Source organism: Copadichromis virginalis, linkage group LG15 (assembly GCF_057382275.1).
Source record: "Copadichromis virginalis isolate Kocher_CV1m ecotype Utaka linkage group LG15, C_Virginalis_male_GT1.1, whole genome shotgun sequence".
In the NCBI taxonomy this organism is placed as follows: domain Eukaryota; kingdom Metazoa; phylum Chordata; class Actinopteri; order Cichliformes; family Cichlidae; genus Copadichromis; species Copadichromis virginalis.
This window is the reverse complement of record NC_140632.1, coordinates 42,753,870-42,762,441: the sequence shown is the minus strand read 5'-3', so window position 1 is coordinate 42,762,441 and position 8,572 is coordinate 42,753,870. Positions and strand designations below refer to the sequence as shown.

Below are 8,572 nucleotides of genomic sequence, written 5' to 3'. Positions count from 1 at the left end.
AAGACAACCTTTTTTCTTTGCTTGGGGATGTAGGAAACCACAGCCTTGCCCCCCCCCCCCCCCCCCCCCCCCCCCCTGTAGCGACCTGGACGGGAGAGACGATCATCGAATCTTACTGCCCGATTAATTTGCTCAAATCTTTTTTTTTTGTTTTTGACATGGTAGCATGAAACAGAAGAGCCCTGTCTCCCCATTTCACAGGCTTGTTGTCGTTTCATGTTGAGACCTGTACAGGCCAGCCAGCATCACAAGCCCCATGTAAGCCTGCAACTCCTCATCTATGTCCTTCCAGTCTTTTACTGACCTGTTGCCCCTGCAGGTTGGTGAAATGCAGGATTAGCTGCATAATGTCCTCTGCAAAAAAAAAGATGGAAAGTGCTCACAGGGCTGCTGATCCTATACGATTTGCATAATGGGTTGGTCCTGGGGTTAAAATGGGGGGAGGAAAAAATGGCAGGACCTCTTCGTGTGTGGGTTGCCACATGATTTCTCCATTTTTAGATCTCCACTGGCCATCCTCCAGTCTTGTCTCTTCCTCCTGCTCTTCTTCCTCCTTCTCCTTCTCCTCCTCCACACATGAGCTGCAAAGCTCCTTGGTGCCTGGCAAAAATTCTTCTTCGCTGTCAGAAGTATCTCCACTGCTTGTGGAGAGTGCAAAACTGCAGCAACAGCCTCCTCTAAACTGAGTGCACGCTTCATTGTGTCTGTGCAGAAATGACCACTCAGACCAGGCTGCAAAGTATTCTCATAGACTTCAAAGGTGCACCTGAATAAACATGCTATACCATACATCCAATAAGAGAGAGGAGGCACACTCTTGATCAAGAAAAAACATAAGCGCAGGCCTTTGATCTCTCCCCCCCCCCCTCTCTTTCTCTCTCTCTCTCTCTCTCTCTCTCTCTCTCTCTCTCTCTCTCTCTCTCTCTCTCACACACACACACACACACACACACACACATGCACATACATACATACACAATACCATTTTATGGTGGTTAGCTGTTTTATTGTCATGCATTTTACAAGGTAAGATAACCATGTCCTGCATTCAAAACCACTGAAAATGTCTATGGTGGTGCTGTGCCTAATATTGTGCTGGTGTATGCTGGGTAATCGCACAGCTAGCGACTGGGTGACTTTATTCACCCGCTTCGGCTGTTATCAGTCCATATCCCCTAGATATGGACCATCTCCTGCTAGATTGTTCAGAAGGTTGTTATCATCCATCCAGATGGAGGATCACTAACAGGAGCGTGGGAAGACTCCAGAATCCACTCTGGCTGCAATGTGTGTACAGGTAAGACCGTTTAAACGGACAGCATTTATAGAATGACTATTAAAAGTCAGACCAGCGAGTGTCAATAATGTTAATGTGGTTATGTTAGTAATACACCGAGTGCTAATATAACAGCTTTAAGATGCATTTGTAGATGTTATTACGTGTTTTACCGTCTTTATGGTGCTAGCTTAAAGTTACGGTGTAAACGTTAGCTTATATTGGAGTAAAGCTGTTACTGTTTAAACGATGTTAGCACAGAAATATTAGCTTCTGTCATGACTGACGAAGTTACTAGTTAATAAAGTTTCCAGTAAAGTGTTTAATCGCAGCCACAGACTGACAGCAAATATCTCGATTAGCTTCAGTGATCTGTAATAAATATGTGCAAGTTTCAGTGCTTCGTTTAAACTGTATGATACTTATACTGACCCAGGGTCAGTGTAAAATACAATCCTAGCTGTGTGAACAAAGCCTGGCTCCTTTAATCCTGCATGAAAAACCTCAGGATGCAGGCTATTATTACTCTTTCCTGCTGGCACACCTGTCGCACCTGAGAGTCAGCTAGAAACTTACAGTGACGTGGACATCATGCAAAGACTGCCAGACTCTGTAATACTGCAAATGATCAGTGACTCAAGTTAACACTAAACTTTAAACGGTACCTCTGTGTCTCTGTGTGCTGAACATTTAGGATTGAGTCAGGCTGCATCTGTGTTAGTCCTCTGACAGACTGGTGACCTGTCCAGGTGTGCTCTACCTATGACTACTGGGACAGGCTCTAGCTCCTGTAATAGAAATTTTATGTTATTCTCATTTAAAGCATTTAAGTGCTTATGCATATGCTTAGTTGTGACACTGTTATAGACTGTTCAATGAAAGTTTCTAAAACTAGATGAACTTACTTCAGCAGTTTGAGAAAACAACTCCCTTTACAGGTGCTGATAACGTCAAGGGCACAAAACAGCATAACCATTGATCCGTTAGGTTTCATAGCGAGACACGTGAAGTGGCAGAGCTGACATGACTGAACTGTGATGTTTGATGTGTGTTTGCTCTCCTGTGCACAGTAATAAATAGCATGATCACAGCTCTTTCTGTGTTGCAGACTTTATTTAAAAAATTCCATGACATCTACTATAACTGAACCAACCTGGTGCTCTTCATTTATGGAGGCTGTTGAGTCTGAATGTTGGATGTTGTGTATCTCGTGTTCTCTGGGCTTTGTTGTCCTCAGTCTTTTTGCAGGATCAGAAAACAAAACCGGGAGGCGCGTAAATGTTTCTTCTCCATGATGTTTCTTCAAATGTTTCTTCTGGATGATGATATGACCGTGACACGGGATGCCACCTTTGGTCTTGTGACGAAGCAAAGCTCAGGAAGAAGTGTGATTAAATGGTACCCACATGTTGAGAAGGATGTACAGGGCACCTGCAGCCAAATCCAAGCTTCAGCTTAGTTGTAGTTGCAGAATGCTATAGGACTGAGACATCTAAGGCATCAAATGTTTGATTAAATGGATGAAAAAGAGAAGTTTTTTCCCTATAATTATCACTTCTTAAAATCTGTAGCAACTTCAAGTCTGTCAGCATGCTGAGCATGCTCAGAATGTGACAATATATTTTTGTTCAATATTTAATTTCTTTCAGTTGCAATTGTTAAATGAAAAAATATATATTCTTATAATTTAGCAAACGAATTTATCAAAAAAAAAAAATACATATATCTGTATTAGTTTTAGTAAATTAATTTGACACCTGTATTGAAAATACCATATTGTATTCATACAGAATCAGTATGGTATCATTGTTTGTCTGTTCACTGATTGTTGAAGCTAAGAGCTACTTTGATCTGTTTAGATCTAAAGTATCCAAAGTTGAGTTCTAATGTTTCTTCACCCCTGTGTGTGTGATATGTGATTTCCTACATGCTGGCAGAGCAGAGCAGCAGTTTGTGCTCACAGATGGTGACAGTGTGGAGAGACGGTGGTATTTCCTCAGAAGAACCAGCAGAGTCACAAAGGACACCAGTCCATCTCACCACCTTGACTTGCTGACTGATGTTCGTCTGCACTGCACAGAGGAAATCAACTGACCGAGGTTTGTCCAGTGACATGTTATGAAATGTATATTTGTTTTATGCTTACAGATATGTTTTTCTTGACAGAGGCTCTGCAGAGGTTAGACAAAGCAGAGAAAACATGTGCTTTACATTTTACTGTGATTTATTGAGATATTTGTTGCCTGATGTTCAGCAGGAATGGAGAAATAGAATCAAAGGGAGATGTTTTTCCTGTTTTTGTAATGATGTAAGTAAATCTTCAATATTATTTATTTGCTTGGTTATATTAGGAGCGTTTCTGAGTGAGGGGGAGAGGAGTCATCATCCAGGTAAAGTGACGTGGATCAGTGGATACACTTGTCTCCCCTTTAAAGGAGACGATCCAAGTCATCCTTAAATGTTAGTGCTTTCAAATACACAAACATTTTTAAAGGACAAAAATGAACATCCAACTTTGACTGTAATACAAAATAAATCTTTGCATGTGTGTTTTCAAACTCTCAGATGGGCAGTATATCAGTCTTGGACTGTCTAACCTGCCGGAGCAGCACTGAATGACCACCGCACGAGCATGTTCCTGCAACATTCAGCATCTGATCCTTCATCTGTGTGCTTCTGCTTTTGGTAAGTAGAGTTACCCAACTCCAGTAACTCTAAACACATGCCATCCATTTCTAACGGCCTGGTTACTTCCTGTCAGTTACTTTAGAAACCATGTGGTCACCTGACCTAACACTGTTTCTTCTTCTTCCCCTTAATGTTGAAGTGTCAAATGTCAAACAGCTGGAGAGGAAACTACACCAGTGTACTGGGATGTTTCAGCAACACGTGCCAGATGCTGTTCCTTCATGGTGACATCACCAGAGACAGTCCCGCCCACCTCAGGACCCATTGATTATGATGATCTGATCCATCAAACCCCCAGCAGGTGAACTTTATTCATGACATAACACCGCAACAATGTAAAAAATTAAACAGCAACAGTCTAAATGTAAAGTGCATTCTAAAGTCCTCTTCAATAAATTGTATGCAAAGAGTCATTCAGGTCACTACAGAACCCAGAGTCTTCATCATTAAATCTCTGGTTGCTTCATTTTTTCTATCCTATATCAGATATTTTAAAGGTTAGCTTAGGTAAAGTTCCATTCTCATGGTGAGGCAAAGTGCTTTATGTGTGTGTGTGCGTGTGTCATGAACGGCTATAAAAGGCCTATAATTAAAGAACAAAGTGGGGTTTGAGTTCGAGTTGCGGCAGACTGTCACTACTTGTAAATGGAACGCAGCCTTCCTACGGCGGACAGCTAATAACAGGAATCGGACGCGGTCCAGCCAAGTCCACAGCAACCACCATAGCAACCGCCTAGCATGACCTTAAAAACATATTCTGTCTTCATAACTATCAAAATCGTGAAATGATTTGCAAAGTGTGAAAGTGTTACAGCTGCAGAGAGCTATGGCGGTATCTATGGAAGCTGTTTACATAGCTAATAATATACGATGTAACCATGGAGACAGTCAGTCACGTTTTCTACAGTGAATAAGGTGATTGAGTGCACAGCGTCCACACTCTGCAGGGGGTAAAGACATTACTTCAATATTGTTTTATATTGATATATATTTGCCTTCTGTTGACCATCACCTCAGGTTCACCATTATAGTTTCAGCATACAAATGCACACTGTCTAAACACATTCAAAAACTCATGTCTCAGAGATAAGCACAGCTGTTCATGTTTGTCATTAGAGTTTTATTTGTAAGAAAATTATGAACTTCATATTGTGCATTAAATAAAAGAACATTTCACAACTCTGAGTCAACAGAAACAGGTAACAGAAATGTCTCTAATGTGTACAGTGTAGTGTAAGCATTAAAAGATCATAAAGGAAAAACTAACATTTATGTGAAACTAATTGTAATAAAAAATGAGCAGGTGCTTTATAGATTTAAAAGAAAGAATCTGAAAACAACACTTTTTTGGTCTAAGTGATCAAAGTAGAAAACAGAACTGATGTTCAAGAACAAACCGTAGCTGCACTAATATTACACATCTCGATCGTTGTACTGAACAGACATGTTGCTTTTAAAACCACATGCAGTGTGTGACCATGACTGTTCACTGAGACCATGAACGCCACTTCGCTGAAGCATTCTTCTTCTTCTTCTTGCCATTAAATTGAAAGCAGAAGCAGCACGAGCTGATTTGATCTACTGAAAGGAAAAAGCAGAACATCTGAGTTGAAACCAGTCAGCTGAAATCATTAAGACAGGAACAAATTCAATGCAGTGTCTCAAGTGGCTTAGCCTGTTACAACTGTTGATACAAGCTAAATACGGTTAACACACAGTGTCAGGGAGCTCCAGTGTGGGAACTAGTGGCTTTAGGTTTGTAGTCATTTAACTTTCATCCATTCATTCATTTAATTCAGGAGGAAGAAATGCCAGGTTGGTGCAGGCTGGTTACATGCATTTGGTCCCATGCTGTCTTTAATTAAATGACTTGGTTCATTTTATGGCTGGGCTGTATGTGGGGTTATATCAGGTTATTTGGGCAGGAGTACCTGTCCCCTGTTAGACTTAGAAAGTTTCTCCATAAGTAGAGTTTCTAACTCTTCTAGCACATCTGTGGCTGACAGCTTTTTGGTGGCTCTTTTTACCCCACACTGGTTGTGAGTGTGTAAATAGCCCCACTAGTTATTTTGGGTTGCAGTTAACTAGGGAGGAAGGGGTGGGTATGCCATGATTAGGTGAATAACAATTATATGTGATACATAAATTTCACAATGCATGCATATATCTCTATCAATTAAACCTGGCCTGAGGGCTGCCATTTTTTACATTCAGTTATTTATCTTAGAAATGTTGGAACTAAATAATGAATGTGTTACAGTTAAAGTGAAACACTGGTCAGTGTAAATGGCTCATTGGGACACAGAAACCTTTAAATTAAACCTGATATCTAGTGTCAAACAATATCAAAGCTGTAAAAGATGTTTACATTCAGAATTTATAAAACTATGATTGTAAATAAATTCAAACAAGTGAGCTTTTCTCTTTGTGCTGAATATCAACACTGTGGTTTCTTAGACTGTAAGCTTTACTTTAGTGCAACCAGTTGCAGAAGCTGCCACTCCAAATGTCTTTTGATAACAAGAAAAAAATACCTTTTCAGTACACGGCCTGAAGTTCTTCTCCGACATCTTCTGCAATCGGCTTTGTCTGCTGGTTTGAAGACAATAAACCACAAAAAAGATGATTTAGTCACTTTGTCTGCGTCATGCAGCTCGAATGTGTCGTGTAACGATGTTGAATAGCCGTCGTTATCCCTCTGCTTTGAGCCTTTTATCAAAAGTTACAGCTAACTTCATGAAGTTGTACAAAAAGGCTTCATTTCGCCGAGACAGTGCGTTTCTGACTATTACATGCATTTGAATGGAGTTCTTGCACGAAACAAAGTATAAGTTTTCATTATGTGAATAACTTGTATTTTACACTGACCCTGGGTCAGTATCAACTTCATGAAGACAGCTGTAACTTTTGATAGAGGACTCACACACAAACATATTTATGGCTTTGCCTTATAGAATTCAGCATCTCCGTGCTGAGGAAATAGGTTTTGCAGCTGTTTGAGCTAAGATTTTCAAGTTATTCACAAATTGAAAACCTATACTTTGTGTCGGGCGAGAACTCCATTCAAATGCATGTAATAGCGAGAAACGCACTAACGTGGTGAAATAAAGCGTTTTTCCATAAACTTCATAAAGACAGCTGTAAATTTTGAGAGAAGACTCACACACACATTGGGGGGATATTGAAGTCTATAAGATAAAGCCATGAATATGTTTGTCTGAGTCTTCTATCAAAAGTTACAGCAAGCTCTATGAAGTTGATGAGAAACGCTTTACTTCGCCAAGACAGTGCGTTTCTCACTGTTACATGCATTTGAATTTAGTTCTTGCCCGACACAAAGTATAGGTTTTAATTTGTGAATAACTTGAAAATCTTAGCTCAAACAGCTGCAAAACCTATTTCCTGAGCACTGAGATGCTGAATTCTATAAGGCAAAGCCATAAATATGTGTGTGTGATTCTTCTATCAACAGTTACAGCTGTCTTCTTGAAGTTGATACTGACCCAGGGTCAGTGTAAAATACAATCCTAGCTGTGTGAACAAAGCTTGGCTCCTTTAATCCTGCATGACAAACCTCAGGATGCAGGTTATTATTACTCTTTCCTGCTGGCACACCTGAGAGTCAGCTAGAAACTTACAGTGACGTGGACATCATGCAAAGACTGCCAGACTCTGTAATACTGTGAATGATCAGTGACTCAAGTTAACACTAAACTTTAAACGGTACCTCTGTGTCTCTGTGTGCTGAACATTTAGGACTGAGTCTGCATTGACTTTATTTATTGAGATTTTAATGTGCTAAAAGCAGGTTGAAGACAGCTCAGAAACATTTGAAGATTAAAATTTAGCATTATGGCTGCTGGTGGTTTGTAAAGCCTATACTCAGCTGTAGTTTTTGTTACTAATTTATGTTTGTTGTTGTTTAACACAGATTTCAGAAGAGCAAATATGCTTAATAGTTTAACTAGATTTCATTTGTCAGTGTGGGACTGCTGAGTCACCTGAAGAACTCATTTCATTCATTCTCCACATGATGTTCATATACAGAAATGTTTCACAGGAACTGGTTCCTCCCAAACTGTGAACTAGTGTGTTTCCATAGATTATCTCTGTATGAATGTACTTTTAAATGAAGGCAAGTGTTTGTCCTTTTTTGTTCCTCAGTTACAGTACGTGATATCTTGATATCAGGCGGTCAACACTGGGGGAAGACAAGAAGCAGACGTACTTCCAAGAGGGAGCTGCAGTGAGGACACAGCCAGGTCACTGAGGTCAGAGGTCAGAATCTGAAACAGCTCAGGTTTATATTTTAGGGGTTATAAAAAATCAAAATGTATTTATGAAGAAACCTTTAAATAATAGTCATAATTATGATTATTATAAGAAATATCAAACATTTAAGTGGATTTTCTGTTACACATATTGTATTATCCCTGCAATAAACTGGCAGCCTGTCTTTGTCCTGTATCAGCTGGGATAGGCTTCATCCTCCCGCAACCCTGAATTGGATACATTGTATGTAATCTGATCATTTACAAACTCAAGGTATCTAATCAAAATGTAAGTAATAATTATAAAATGGGAAAGCAGAAATAAGTGTGACATAAA

The 8,572-nt window shown here is 39.8% G+C and overlaps 1 long non-coding RNA gene across 6 annotated transcripts; it reads left to right on the top strand.

The window, feature by feature from the left end:
* The first annotated feature begins 929 nt into the window (after window positions 1-929).
* Window positions 930-8,562, top strand: LOC146693114 (uncharacterized). Of its 6 annotated transcripts, none has more exons than XR_014915367.1 (6): window positions 930-1,026; window positions 1,232-3,375; window positions 3,628-3,736; window positions 3,842-3,961; window positions 4,104-4,265; window positions 8,129-8,562. It is a non-coding gene; the product is annotated as an uncharacterized LOC146693114 (long non-coding RNA). The 6 variants fall into 6 exon arrangements; XR_014915365.1 differs by having other exon boundaries at window positions 1,122-3,375; XR_014915369.1 differs by having other exon boundaries at window positions 938-2,674; window positions 3,219-3,375.
* Window positions 8,563-8,572: the final 10 nt, after the last annotated feature.